General features: G+C 47.5%; 41 non-coding genes across 41 annotated transcripts; 34 read left to right on the plus strand and 7 right to left on the minus strand.

Moving 5' to 3' along the window:
• Positions 1–58: 58 nt before the first annotated feature.
• On the plus strand, positions 59–130 carry Trnad-guc (transfer RNA aspartic acid (anticodon GUC)). The gene has a single exon. It is a non-coding gene; the product is annotated as a tRNA-Asp (tRNA).
• Positions 131–203: 73 nt separating this feature from the next.
• On the plus strand, positions 204–276 carry Trnak-uuu (transfer RNA lysine (anticodon UUU)). Its single transcript has one exon. It is a non-coding gene; the product is annotated as a tRNA-Lys (tRNA).
• Positions 277–383: 107 nt separating this feature from the next.
• On the plus strand, positions 384–456 carry Trnaa-agc (transfer RNA alanine (anticodon AGC)). The gene has a single exon. It is a non-coding gene; the product is annotated as a tRNA-Ala (tRNA).
• A 68-nt stretch (positions 457–524) lies between these two features.
• On the plus strand, positions 525–640 carry Trnal-caa (transfer RNA leucine (anticodon CAA)). Its single transcript has 2 exons — positions 525–562; positions 595–640. It is a non-coding gene; the product is annotated as a tRNA-Leu (tRNA).
• A 41-nt stretch (positions 641–681) lies between these two features.
• On the minus strand, positions 682–775 carry Trnay-gua (transfer RNA tyrosine (anticodon GUA)). Its single transcript has 2 exons — positions 739–775; positions 682–717 (listed from the first exon to the last, which is right to left on the minus strand). It is a non-coding gene; the product is annotated as a tRNA-Tyr (tRNA).
• Positions 776–1,028: 253 nt separating this feature from the next.
• On the plus strand, positions 1,029–1,101 carry Trnaa-ugc (transfer RNA alanine (anticodon UGC)). The gene has a single exon. It is a non-coding gene; the product is annotated as a tRNA-Ala (tRNA).
• Positions 1,102–1,363: 262 nt separating this feature from the next.
• On the plus strand, positions 1,364–1,435 carry Trnad-guc (transfer RNA aspartic acid (anticodon GUC)). The gene has a single exon. It is a non-coding gene; the product is annotated as a tRNA-Asp (tRNA).
• Positions 1,436–1,508: 73 nt separating this feature from the next.
• Trnak-uuu (transfer RNA lysine (anticodon UUU)) lies at positions 1,509–1,581 on the plus strand. The gene has a single exon. It is a non-coding gene; the product is annotated as a tRNA-Lys (tRNA).
• Positions 1,582–1,688: 107 nt separating this feature from the next.
• On the plus strand, positions 1,689–1,761 carry Trnaa-agc (transfer RNA alanine (anticodon AGC)). The gene has a single exon. It is a non-coding gene; the product is annotated as a tRNA-Ala (tRNA).
• A 68-nt stretch (positions 1,762–1,829) lies between these two features.
• On the plus strand, positions 1,830–1,945 carry Trnal-caa (transfer RNA leucine (anticodon CAA)). The gene is made up of 2 exons: positions 1,830–1,867; positions 1,900–1,945. It is a non-coding gene; the product is annotated as a tRNA-Leu (tRNA).
• A 41-nt stretch (positions 1,946–1,986) lies between these two features.
• Trnay-gua (transfer RNA tyrosine (anticodon GUA)) lies at positions 1,987–2,080 on the minus strand. Its single transcript has 2 exons — positions 2,044–2,080; positions 1,987–2,022 (listed from the first exon to the last, which is right to left on the minus strand). It is a non-coding gene; the product is annotated as a tRNA-Tyr (tRNA).
• Positions 2,081–2,665: 585 nt separating this feature from the next.
• Positions 2,666–2,737, plus strand: Trnad-guc (transfer RNA aspartic acid (anticodon GUC)). Its single transcript has one exon. It is a non-coding gene; the product is annotated as a tRNA-Asp (tRNA).
• A 73-nt stretch (positions 2,738–2,810) lies between these two features.
• Positions 2,811–2,883, plus strand: Trnak-uuu (transfer RNA lysine (anticodon UUU)). The gene has a single exon. It is a non-coding gene; the product is annotated as a tRNA-Lys (tRNA).
• Positions 2,884–3,131: 248 nt separating this feature from the next.
• Positions 3,132–3,247, plus strand: Trnal-caa (transfer RNA leucine (anticodon CAA)). Its single transcript has 2 exons — positions 3,132–3,169; positions 3,202–3,247. It is a non-coding gene; the product is annotated as a tRNA-Leu (tRNA).
• A 41-nt stretch (positions 3,248–3,288) lies between these two features.
• On the minus strand, positions 3,289–3,382 carry Trnay-gua (transfer RNA tyrosine (anticodon GUA)). Its single transcript has 2 exons — positions 3,346–3,382; positions 3,289–3,324 (listed from the first exon to the last, which is right to left on the minus strand). It is a non-coding gene; the product is annotated as a tRNA-Tyr (tRNA).
• A 253-nt stretch (positions 3,383–3,635) lies between these two features.
• On the plus strand, positions 3,636–3,708 carry Trnaa-ugc (transfer RNA alanine (anticodon UGC)). The gene has a single exon. It is a non-coding gene; the product is annotated as a tRNA-Ala (tRNA).
• A 259-nt stretch (positions 3,709–3,967) lies between these two features.
• On the plus strand, positions 3,968–4,039 carry Trnad-guc (transfer RNA aspartic acid (anticodon GUC)). Its single transcript has one exon. It is a non-coding gene; the product is annotated as a tRNA-Asp (tRNA).
• A 73-nt stretch (positions 4,040–4,112) lies between these two features.
• Positions 4,113–4,185, plus strand: Trnak-uuu (transfer RNA lysine (anticodon UUU)). Its single transcript has one exon. It is a non-coding gene; the product is annotated as a tRNA-Lys (tRNA).
• Positions 4,186–4,292: 107 nt separating this feature from the next.
• Positions 4,293–4,365, plus strand: Trnaa-agc (transfer RNA alanine (anticodon AGC)). Its single transcript has one exon. It is a non-coding gene; the product is annotated as a tRNA-Ala (tRNA).
• A 68-nt stretch (positions 4,366–4,433) lies between these two features.
• On the plus strand, positions 4,434–4,549 carry Trnal-caa (transfer RNA leucine (anticodon CAA)). The gene is made up of 2 exons: positions 4,434–4,471; positions 4,504–4,549. It is a non-coding gene; the product is annotated as a tRNA-Leu (tRNA).
• Positions 4,550–4,590: 41 nt separating this feature from the next.
• On the minus strand, positions 4,591–4,684 carry Trnay-gua (transfer RNA tyrosine (anticodon GUA)). The gene is made up of 2 exons: positions 4,648–4,684; positions 4,591–4,626 (listed from the first exon to the last, which is right to left on the minus strand). It is a non-coding gene; the product is annotated as a tRNA-Tyr (tRNA).
• A 253-nt stretch (positions 4,685–4,937) lies between these two features.
• On the plus strand, positions 4,938–5,010 carry Trnaa-ugc (transfer RNA alanine (anticodon UGC)). The gene has a single exon. It is a non-coding gene; the product is annotated as a tRNA-Ala (tRNA).
• Positions 5,011–5,272: 262 nt separating this feature from the next.
• Trnad-guc (transfer RNA aspartic acid (anticodon GUC)) lies at positions 5,273–5,344 on the plus strand. Its single transcript has one exon. It is a non-coding gene; the product is annotated as a tRNA-Asp (tRNA).
• Positions 5,345–5,417: 73 nt separating this feature from the next.
• Trnak-uuu (transfer RNA lysine (anticodon UUU)) lies at positions 5,418–5,490 on the plus strand. The gene has a single exon. It is a non-coding gene; the product is annotated as a tRNA-Lys (tRNA).
• Positions 5,491–5,597: 107 nt separating this feature from the next.
• On the plus strand, positions 5,598–5,670 carry Trnaa-agc (transfer RNA alanine (anticodon AGC)). The gene has a single exon. It is a non-coding gene; the product is annotated as a tRNA-Ala (tRNA).
• Positions 5,671–5,738: 68 nt separating this feature from the next.
• On the plus strand, positions 5,739–5,854 carry Trnal-caa (transfer RNA leucine (anticodon CAA)). Its single transcript has 2 exons — positions 5,739–5,776; positions 5,809–5,854. It is a non-coding gene; the product is annotated as a tRNA-Leu (tRNA).
• Positions 5,855–5,895: 41 nt separating this feature from the next.
• On the minus strand, positions 5,896–5,989 carry Trnay-gua (transfer RNA tyrosine (anticodon GUA)). Its single transcript has 2 exons — positions 5,953–5,989; positions 5,896–5,931 (listed from the first exon to the last, which is right to left on the minus strand). It is a non-coding gene; the product is annotated as a tRNA-Tyr (tRNA).
• Positions 5,990–6,242: 253 nt separating this feature from the next.
• On the plus strand, positions 6,243–6,315 carry Trnaa-ugc (transfer RNA alanine (anticodon UGC)). Its single transcript has one exon. It is a non-coding gene; the product is annotated as a tRNA-Ala (tRNA).
• Positions 6,316–6,577: 262 nt separating this feature from the next.
• Positions 6,578–6,649, plus strand: Trnad-guc (transfer RNA aspartic acid (anticodon GUC)). The gene has a single exon. It is a non-coding gene; the product is annotated as a tRNA-Asp (tRNA).
• A 73-nt stretch (positions 6,650–6,722) lies between these two features.
• Positions 6,723–6,795, plus strand: Trnak-uuu (transfer RNA lysine (anticodon UUU)). The gene has a single exon. It is a non-coding gene; the product is annotated as a tRNA-Lys (tRNA).
• Positions 6,796–6,902: 107 nt separating this feature from the next.
• On the plus strand, positions 6,903–6,975 carry Trnaa-agc (transfer RNA alanine (anticodon AGC)). The gene has a single exon. It is a non-coding gene; the product is annotated as a tRNA-Ala (tRNA).
• A 68-nt stretch (positions 6,976–7,043) lies between these two features.
• Trnal-caa (transfer RNA leucine (anticodon CAA)) lies at positions 7,044–7,159 on the plus strand. Its single transcript has 2 exons — positions 7,044–7,081; positions 7,114–7,159. It is a non-coding gene; the product is annotated as a tRNA-Leu (tRNA).
• A 41-nt stretch (positions 7,160–7,200) lies between these two features.
• On the minus strand, positions 7,201–7,294 carry Trnay-gua (transfer RNA tyrosine (anticodon GUA)). Its single transcript has 2 exons — positions 7,258–7,294; positions 7,201–7,236 (listed from the first exon to the last, which is right to left on the minus strand). It is a non-coding gene; the product is annotated as a tRNA-Tyr (tRNA).
• A 253-nt stretch (positions 7,295–7,547) lies between these two features.
• Positions 7,548–7,620, plus strand: Trnaa-ugc (transfer RNA alanine (anticodon UGC)). Its single transcript has one exon. It is a non-coding gene; the product is annotated as a tRNA-Ala (tRNA).
• A 262-nt stretch (positions 7,621–7,882) lies between these two features.
• On the plus strand, positions 7,883–7,954 carry Trnad-guc (transfer RNA aspartic acid (anticodon GUC)). Its single transcript has one exon. It is a non-coding gene; the product is annotated as a tRNA-Asp (tRNA).
• Positions 7,955–8,027: 73 nt separating this feature from the next.
• On the plus strand, positions 8,028–8,100 carry Trnak-uuu (transfer RNA lysine (anticodon UUU)). Its single transcript has one exon. It is a non-coding gene; the product is annotated as a tRNA-Lys (tRNA).
• A 248-nt stretch (positions 8,101–8,348) lies between these two features.
• Positions 8,349–8,464, plus strand: Trnal-caa (transfer RNA leucine (anticodon CAA)). Its single transcript has 2 exons — positions 8,349–8,386; positions 8,419–8,464. It is a non-coding gene; the product is annotated as a tRNA-Leu (tRNA).
• A 41-nt stretch (positions 8,465–8,505) lies between these two features.
• Trnay-gua (transfer RNA tyrosine (anticodon GUA)) lies at positions 8,506–8,599 on the minus strand. The gene is made up of 2 exons: positions 8,563–8,599; positions 8,506–8,541 (listed from the first exon to the last, which is right to left on the minus strand). It is a non-coding gene; the product is annotated as a tRNA-Tyr (tRNA).
• Positions 8,600–8,852: 253 nt separating this feature from the next.
• On the plus strand, positions 8,853–8,925 carry Trnaa-ugc (transfer RNA alanine (anticodon UGC)). The gene has a single exon. It is a non-coding gene; the product is annotated as a tRNA-Ala (tRNA).
• A 262-nt stretch (positions 8,926–9,187) lies between these two features.
• Positions 9,188–9,259, plus strand: Trnad-guc (transfer RNA aspartic acid (anticodon GUC)). Its single transcript has one exon. It is a non-coding gene; the product is annotated as a tRNA-Asp (tRNA).
• A 73-nt stretch (positions 9,260–9,332) lies between these two features.
• Positions 9,333–9,405, plus strand: Trnak-uuu (transfer RNA lysine (anticodon UUU)). Its single transcript has one exon. It is a non-coding gene; the product is annotated as a tRNA-Lys (tRNA).
• The last annotated feature ends 13 nt before the right edge of the window (positions 9,406–9,418 follow it).

The raw sequence follows: 9,418 nt of genomic DNA on the forward strand, positions 1-9,418 counted from the left end.
ACCGTGTGGCATTCGGGCATTGACGCCATCGCGAACATATTATTTAAATATGAACTCGTCCTCGGTAGTATAGTGGTAAGTATCCCCGCCTGTCACGCGGGAGACCGGGGTTCGATTCCCCGCCGGGGAGGTTCTTTTTATCTTGTCAATGTTTCGTTTCACGTCAGTAGCGTTCGCGGGACTGTCCGGGAATACAGATTTACGCCCGGTTAGCTCAGTCGGTAGAGCATCAGACTTTTAATCTGAGGGTCGCGGGTTCGAGTCCCTCATCGGGCGTAACAATTATTTGGTACGATGGTGAACTAACTTTCACCACAATGTCTTGTCGAAAGAGGATGAATAACGTAACATTTGCGGAGTGGCAAAGGCGAAGCAAACTTGATGGGGAACTAGCTCAGATGGTAGAGCGCTCGCTTAGCATGCGAGAGGTACCGGGATCGATGCCCGGGTTCTCTAATGCCTTTTCCATAGGCGTAAAATAAATGAAATTTGCGCAGAGCAATTTGCAGCAGCGTTCGTGTCATGTCGGGATGGCCGAGCGGTCTAAGGCGCCAGACTCAAGACAAAATGTTCTTCCACTCATCGCGTGGAGAATTCTGGTCCTCGAATGAGGGCGTGGGTTCGAATCCCACTTCCGACAACTTTTCCCTGCCACACAAAATTTTAGGCCTAAAATGCAAGTCCACCGAGCCGGATTTGAACCAGCGACCTAAGGATGCCTGAGTGGTATAAGTTCGTCTACAGTCCTCCGCTCTACCAACTGAGCTATCGGTGGATGTAGCATCGTACAGTTCTTGTGCAGGACTATGCAGGTCATGTCACGTTTGTAGTATGACGTGGTTTTTAAAATGATGCGATAGCTCGCACGTAGCAGAGGGTGGTTTCGATCCACCGACCTCTGGGTTATGGGCCCAGCACGCTTCCTCTGCGCCACTCTGCTGAAGGTAGGTAAGCTGAAATGTGTCTGATGTAAGGTGTAGTTTAGTATTGCGAACAGCACTCGAACTATGACCTTTTTACCATTTCCAGGGGGATTAGCTCACATGGTAGAGCGCTCGCTTTGCATGCGAGAGGTACCGGGATCGATGCCCGGATCCTCCAAGACGATGTTTTTAATTTATTTATTTTTATACTAATTTCAGTAGTTGCCAATGGTCATAAGAGGATTTATGATGCTCCTAAGATTACCTGGTATTAATAATAATAATAATAATAATACTAAACCGCGCTGCATATGTCTAGAGCATTTCTTGCTGTTTAATTTCGCATTGACAGTATACACAGTTTCAGCTTTTAACATGATCGACCGTGTGGCATTCGGGCATTGACGCCATCGCGAACATATTATTTAAATATGAACTCGTCCTCGGTAGTATAGTGGTAAGTATCCCCGCCTGTCACGCGGGAGACCGGGGTTCGATTCCCCGCCGGGGAGGTTCTTTTTATCTTGTCAATGTTTCGTTTCACGTCAGTAGCGTTCGCGGGACTGTCCGGGAATACAGATTTACGCCCGGTTAGCTCAGTCGGTAGAGCATCAGACTTTTAATCTGAGGGTCGCGGGTTCGAGTCCCTCATCGGGCGTAACAATTATTTGGTACGATGGTGAACTAACTTTCACCACAATGTCTTGTCGAAAGAGGATGAATAACGTAACATTTGCGGAGTGGCAAAGGCGAAGCAAACTTGATGGGGAACTAGCTCAGATGGTAGAGCGCTCGCTTAGCATGCGAGAGGTACCGGGATCGATGCCCGGGTTCTCCAATGCCTTTTCCATAGGCGTAAAATAAATGAAATTTGCGCAGAGCAATTTGCAGCAGCGTTCGCGTCATGTCGGGATGGCCGAGCGGTCTAAGGCGCCAGACTCAAGACAAAATGTTCTTCCACTCATCGCGTGGAGAATTCTGGTCCTCGAATGAGGGCGTGGGTTCGAATCCCACTTCCGACAACTTTTCCCTGCCACACAAAATTTTAGGCCTAAAATGCAAGTCCACCGAGCCGGATTTGAACCAGCGACCTAAGGATGTCTGAGTGGTATAAGTTCGTCTACAGTCCTCCGCTCTACCAACTGAGCTATCGGTGGATGTAGCATCGTACAGTTCTTGTGCAGGACTATGCAGGTCATGTCACGTTTGTAGTATGACGTGGTTTTTAAAATGATGCGATAGCTCGCACGTAGCAGAGGGTGGTTTCGATCCACCGACCTCTGGGTTATGGGTCCAGCACGCTTCCTCTGCGCCACTCTGCTGAAGGTAGGTAAGCTGAAATGTGTCTGATGTAAGGTGTAGTTTAGTATTGCGAACAGCACTCGAACTATGACCTTTTTACCATTTCCAGGGGGATTAGCTCACATGGTAGAGCGCTCGCTTTGCATGCGAGAGGTACCGGGATCGATGCCCGGAGCCTCCAAGACGATGTTTTTAATGTATTTATTTTTATACTAATTTCAGTAGTTGCCAATGGTCATAAGAGGATTTATGATGCTCCTAAGATTACCTGGTATTAATAATAATAATAATAATACTAAACCGCGCTGCATATTTCTAGAGCATTTCTTGCTGTTTAATTTCGCATTGACAGTATACACAGTTTCAGCTTTTAACATGATCGACCGTGTGGCATTCGGGCATTGACGCCATCGCGAACATATTATTTAAATATGAACTCGTCCTCGGTAGTATAGTGGTAAGTATCCCCGCCTGTCACGCGGGAGACCGGGGTTCGATTCCCCGCCGGGGAGGTTCTTTTTATCTTGTCAATGTTTCGTTTCACGTCAGTAGCGTTCGCGGGACTGTCCGGGAATACAGATTTACGCCCGGTTAGCTCAGTCGGTAGAGCATCAGACTTTTAATCTGAGGGTCGCGGGTTCGAGTCCCTCATCGGGCGTAACAATTATTTGGTACGATGGTGAACTAACTTTCACCACAGTGTCTTGTCGAAAGAGGATGAATAACGTAACATTTGCGGAGTGGCAAAGGCGAAGCAAACTTGATGGGGAACTAGATCAGATGGTAGAGCGCTCGCTTAGCATGCGAGAGGTACCGGGATCGATGCCCGGGTTCTCCAATGCCTTTTCCATAGGCGTAAAATAAATGAAATTTGCGCAGAGCAATTTGCAGCAGCGTTCGCGTCATGTCGGGATGGCCGAGCGGTCTAAGGCGCCAGACTCAAGACAAAATGTTCTTCCACTCATCGCGTGGAGAATTCTGGTCCTCGAATGAGGGCGTGGGTTCGAATCCCACTTCCGACAACTTTTCCCTGCCACACAAAATTTTAGGCCTAAAATGCAAGTCCACCGAGCCGGATTTGAACCAGCGACCTAAGGATGCCTGAGTGGTATAAGTTCGTCTACAGTCCTCCGCTCTACCAACTGAGCTATCGGTGGATGTAGCATCGTACAGTTCTTGTGCAGGACTATGCAGGTCATGTCACGTTTGTAGTATGACGTGGTTTTTAAAATGATGCGATAGCTCGCACGTAGCAGAGGGTGGTTTCGATCCACCGACCTCTGGGTTATGGGCCCAGCACGCTTCCTCTGCGCCACTCTGCTGAAGGTAGGTAAGCTGAAATGTGTCTGATGTAAGGTGTAGTTTAGTATTGCGAACAGCACTCGAACTATGACCTTTTTACCATTTCCAGGGGGATTAGCTCACATGGTAGAGCGCTCGCTTTGCATGCGAGAGGTACCGGGATCGATGCCCGGATCCTCCAAGACGATGTTTTTAATTTATTTATTTTTATACTAATTTCAGTAGTTGCCAATGGTCATAAGAGGATTTATGATGCTCCTAAGATTACCTGGTATTAATAATAATAATAATAATACTAAACCGCGCTGCATATGTCTAGAGCATTTCTTGCTGTTTAATTTCGCATTGACAGTATACACAGTTTCAGCTTTTAACATGATCGACCGTGTGGCATTCGGGCATTGACGCCATCGCGAACATATTATTTAAATATGAACTCGTCCTCGGTAGTATAGTGGTAAGTATCCCCGCCTGTCACGCGGGAGACCGGGGTTCGATTCCCCGCCGGGGAGGTTCTTTTTATCTTGTCAATGTTTCGTTTCACGTCAGTAGCGTTCGCGGGACTGTCCGGGAATACAGATTTACGCCCGGTTAGCTCAGTCGGTAGAGCATCAGACTTTTAATCTGAGGGTCGCGGGTTCGAGTCCCTCATCGGGCGTAACAATTATTTGGTACGATGGTGAACTAACCTTCACCACAATGTCTTGTCGAAAGAGGATGAATAACGTAACATTTGCGGAGTGGCAAAGGCGAAGCAAACTTGATGGGGAACTAGCTCAGATGGTAGAGCGCTCGCTTAGCATGCGAGAGGTACCGGGATCGATGCCCGGGTTCTCCAATGCCTTTTCCATAGGCGTAAAATAAATGAAATTTGCGCAGAGCAATTTGCAGCAGCGTTCGTGTCATGTCGGGATGGCCGAGCGGTGTAAGGCGCCAGACTCAAGACAAAATGTTCTTCCACTCATCGCGTGGAGAATTCTGGTCCTCGAATGAGGGCGTGGGTTCGAATCCCACTTCCGACAACTTTTCCCTGCCACACAAAATTTTAGGCCTAAAATGCAAGTCCACCGAGCCGGATTTGAACCAGCGACCTAAGGATGCCTGAGTGGTATAAGTTCGTCTACAGTCCTCCGCTCTACCAACTGAGCTATCGGTGGATGTAGCATCGTACAGTTCTTGTGCAGGACTATGCAGGTCATGTCACGTTTGTAGTATGACGTGGTTTTTAAAATGATGCGATAGCTCGCACGTAGCAGAGGGTGGTTTCGATCCACCGACCTCTGGGTTATGGGCCCAGCACGCTTCCTCTGCGCCACTCTGCTGAAGGTAGGTAAGCTGAAATGTGTCTGATGTAAGGTGTAGTTTAGTATTGCGAACAGCACTCGAACTATGACCTTTTTACCATTTCCAGGGGGATTAGCTCACATGGTAGAGCGCTCGCTTTGCATGCGAGAGGTACCGGGATCGATGCCCGGATCCTCCAAGACGATGTTTTTAATTTATTTATTTTTATACTAATTTCAGTAGTTGCCAATGGTCATAAGAGGATTTATGATGCTCCTAAGATTACCTGGTATTAATAATAATAATAATAATAATACTAAACCGCGCTGCATATGTCTAGAGCATTTCTTGCTGTTTAATTTCGCATTGACAGTATACACAGTTTCAGCTTTTAACATGATCGACCGTGTGGCATTCGGGCATTGACGCCATCGCGAACATATTATTTAAATATGAACTCGTCCTCGGTAGTATAGTGGTAAGTATCCCCGCCTGTCACGCGGGAGACCGGGGTTCGATTCCCCGCCGGGGAGGTTCTTTTTATCTTGTCAATGTTTCGTTTCACGTCAGTAGCGTTCGCGGGACTGTCCGGGAATACAGATTTACGCCCGGTTAGCTCAGTCGGTAGAGCATCAGACTTTTAATCTGAGGGTCGCGGGTTCGAGTCCCTCATCGGGCGTAACAATTATTTGGTACGATGGTGAACTAACTTTCACCACAATGTCTTGTCGAAAGAGGATGAATAACGTAACATTTGCGGAGTGGCAAAGGCGAAGCAAACTTGATGGGGAACTAGCTCAGATGGTAGAGCGCTCGCTTAGCATGCGAGAGGTACCGGGATCGATGCCCGGGTTCTCCAATGCCTTTTCCATAGGCGTAAAATAAATGAAATTTGCGCAGAGCAATTTGCAGCAGCGTTCGCGTCATGTCGGGATGGCCGAGCGGTCTAAGGCGCCAGACTCAAGACAAAATGTTCTTCCACTCATCGCGTGGAGAATTCTGGTCCTCGAATGAGGGCGTGGGTTCGAATCCCACTTCCGACAACTTTTCCCTGCCACACAAAATTTTAGGCCTAAAATGCAAGTCCACCGAGCCGGATTTGAACCAGCGACCTAAGGATGCCTGAGTGGTATAAGTTCGTCTACAGTCCTCCGCTCTACCAACTGAGCTATCGGTGGATGTAGCATCGTACAGTTCTTGTGCAGGACTATGCAGGTCATGTCACGTTTGTAGTATGACGTGGTTTTTAAAATGATGCGATAGCTCGCACGTAGCAGAGGGTGGTTTCGATCCACCGACCTCTGGGTTATGGGCCCAGCACGCTTCCTCTGCGCCACTCTGCTGAAGGTAGGTAAGCTGAAATGTGTCTGATGTAAGGTGTAGTTTAGTATTGCGAACAGCACTCGAACTATGACCTTTTTACCATTTCCAGGGGGATTAGCTCACATGGTAGAGCGCTCGCTTTGCATGCGAGAGGTACCGGGATCGATGCCCGGATCCTCCAAGACGATGTTTTTAATTTATTTATTTTTATACTAATTTCAGTAGTTGCCAATGGTCATAAGAGGATTTATGATGCTCCTAAGATTACCTGGTATTAATAATAATAATAATAATAATACTAAACCGCGCTGCATATGTCTAGAGCATTTCTTGCTGTTTAATTTCGCATTGACAGTATACACAGTTTCAGCTTTTAACATGATCGACCGTGTGGCATTCGGGCATTGACGCCATCGCGAACATATTATTTAAATATGAACTCGTCCTCGGTAGTATAGTGGTAAGTATCCCCGCCTGTCACGCGGGAGACCGGGGTTCGATTCCCCGCCGGGGAGGTTCTTTTTATCTTGTCAATGTTTCGTTTCACGTCAGTAGCGTTCGCGGGACTGTCCGGGAATACAGATTTACGCCCGGTTAGCTCAGTCGGTAGAGCATCAGACTTTTAATCTGAGGGTCGCGGGTTCGAGTCCCTCATCGGGCGTAACAATTATTTGGTACGATGGTGAACTAACTTTCACCACAATGTCTTGTCGAAAGAGGATGAATAACGTAACATTTGCGGAGTGGCAAAGGCGAAGCAAACTTGATGGGGAACTAGCTCAGATGGTAGAGCGCTCGCTTAGCATGCGAGAGGTACCGGGATCGATGCCCGGGTTCTCCAATGCCTTTTCCATAGGCGTAAAATAAATGAAATTTGCGCAGAGCAATTTGCAGCAGCGTTCGTGTCATGTCGGGATGGCCGAGCGGTCTAAGGCGCCAGACTCAAGACAAAATGTTCTTCCACTCATCGCGTGGAGAATTCTGGTCCTCGAATGAGGGCGTGGGTTCGAATCCCACTTCCGACAACTTTTCCCTGCCACACAAAATTTTAGGCCTAAAATGCAAGTCCACCGAGCCGGATTTGAACCAGCGACCTAAGGATGCCTGAGTGGTATAAGTTCGTCTACAGTCCTCCGCTCTACCAACTGAGCTATCGGTGGATGTAGCATCGTACAGTTCTTGTGCAGGACTATGCAGGTCATGTCACGTTTGTAGTATGACGTGGTTTTTAAAATGATGCGATAGCTCGCACGTAGCAGAGGGTGGTTTCGATCCACCGACCTCGGGGTTATGGGCCCAGCACGCTTCCTCTGCGCCACTCTGCTGAAGGTAGGTAAGCCGAAATGTGTCTGATGTAAGGTGTAGTTTAGTATTGCGAACAGCACTCGAACTATGACTTTTTTACCATTTCCAGGGGGATTAGCTCACATGGTAGAGCGCTCGCTTTGCATGCGAGAGGTACCGGGATCGATGCCCGGATCCTCCAAGACGATGTTTTTAATTTATTTATTTTTATACTAATTTCAGTAGTTGCCAATGGTCATAAGAGGATTTATGATGCTCCTAAGATTACCTGGTATTAATAATAATAATAATAATAATACTAAACCGCGCTGCATATGTCTAGATCATTTCTTGCTGTTTAATTTCGCATTGACAGTATACACAGTTTCAGCTTTTAACATGATCGACCGTGTGGCATTCGGGCATTGACGCCATCGCGAACATATTATTTAAATATGAACTCGTCCTCGGTAGTATAGTGGTAAGTATCCCCGCCTGTCACGCGGGAGACCGGGGTTCGATTCCCCGCCGGGGAGGTTCTTTTTATCTTGTCAATGTTTCGTTTCACGTCAGTAGCGTTCGCGGGACTGTCCGGGAATACAGATTTACGCCCGGTTAGCTCAGTCGGTAGAGCATCAGACTTTTAATCTGAGGGTCGCGGGTTCGAGTCCCTCATCGGGCGTAACAATTATTTGGTACGATGGTGAACTAACTTTCACCACAATGTCTTGTCGAAAGAGGATGAATAACGTAACATTTGCGGAGTGGCAAAGGCGAAGCAAACTTGATGGGGAACTAGCTCAGATGGTAGAGCGCTCGCTTAGCATGCGAGAGGTACCGATATCGATGCCCGGGTTCTCCAATGCCTTTTCCATAGGCGTAAAATAAATGAAATTTGCGCAGAGCAATTTGCAGCAGCGTTCGTGTCATGTCGGGATGGCCGAGCGGTCTAAGGCGCCAGACTCAAGACAAAATGTTCTTCCACTCATCGCGTGGAGAATTCTGGTCCTCGAATGAGGGCGTGGGTTCGAATCCCACTTCCGACAACTTTTCCCTGCCACACAAAATTTTAGGCCTAAAATGCAAGTCCACCGAGCCGGATTTGAACCAGCGACCTAAGGATGCCTGAGTGGTATAAGTTCGTCTACAGTCCTCCGCTCTACCAACTGAGCTATCGGTGGATGTAGCATCGTACAGTTCTTGTGCAGGACTATGCAGGTCATGTCACGTTTGTAGTATGACGTGGTTTTTAAAATGATGCGATAGCTCGCACGTAGCAGAGGGTGGTTTCGATCCACCGACCTCTGGGTTATGGGCCCAGCACGCTTCCTCTGCGCCACTCTGCTGAAGGTAGCTAAGCTGAAATGTGTCTGATGTAAGGTGTAGTTTAGTATTGCGAACAGCACTCGAACTATGACCTTTTTACCATTTCCAGGGGGATTAGCTCACATGGTAGAGCGCTCGCTTTGCATGCGAGAGGTACCGGGATCGATGCCCGGATCCTCCAAGACGATGTTTTTAATTTATTTATTTTTATACTAATTTCAGTAGTTGCCAATGGTCATAAGAGGATTTATGATGCTCCTAAGATTACCTGGTATTAATAATAATAATAATAATAATACTAAACCGCGCTGCATATGTCTAGAGCATTTCTTGCTGTTTAATTTCGCATTGACAGTATACACAGTTTCAGCTTTTAACATGATCGACCGTGTGGCATTCGGGCATTGACGCCATCGCGAACATATTATTTAAATATGAACTCGTCCTCGGTAGTATAGTGGTAAGTATCCCCGCCTGTCACGCGGGAGACCGGGGTTCGATTCCCCGCCGGGGAGGTTCTTTTTATCTTGTCAATGTTTCGTTTCACGTCAGTAGCGTTCGCGGGACTGTCCGGGAATACAGATTTACGCCCGGTTAGCTCAGTCGGTAGAGCATCAGACTTTTAATCTGAGGGTCGCGGGTTCGAGTCCCTCATCGGGCGTAACAATTATTTG

Source organism: Hydractinia symbiolongicarpus, chromosome 3, assembly GCF_029227915.1.
Source record: "Hydractinia symbiolongicarpus strain clone_291-10 chromosome 3, HSymV2.1, whole genome shotgun sequence".
Lineage (NCBI taxonomy): Eukaryota > Metazoa > Cnidaria > Hydrozoa > Anthoathecata > Hydractiniidae > Hydractinia > Hydractinia symbiolongicarpus.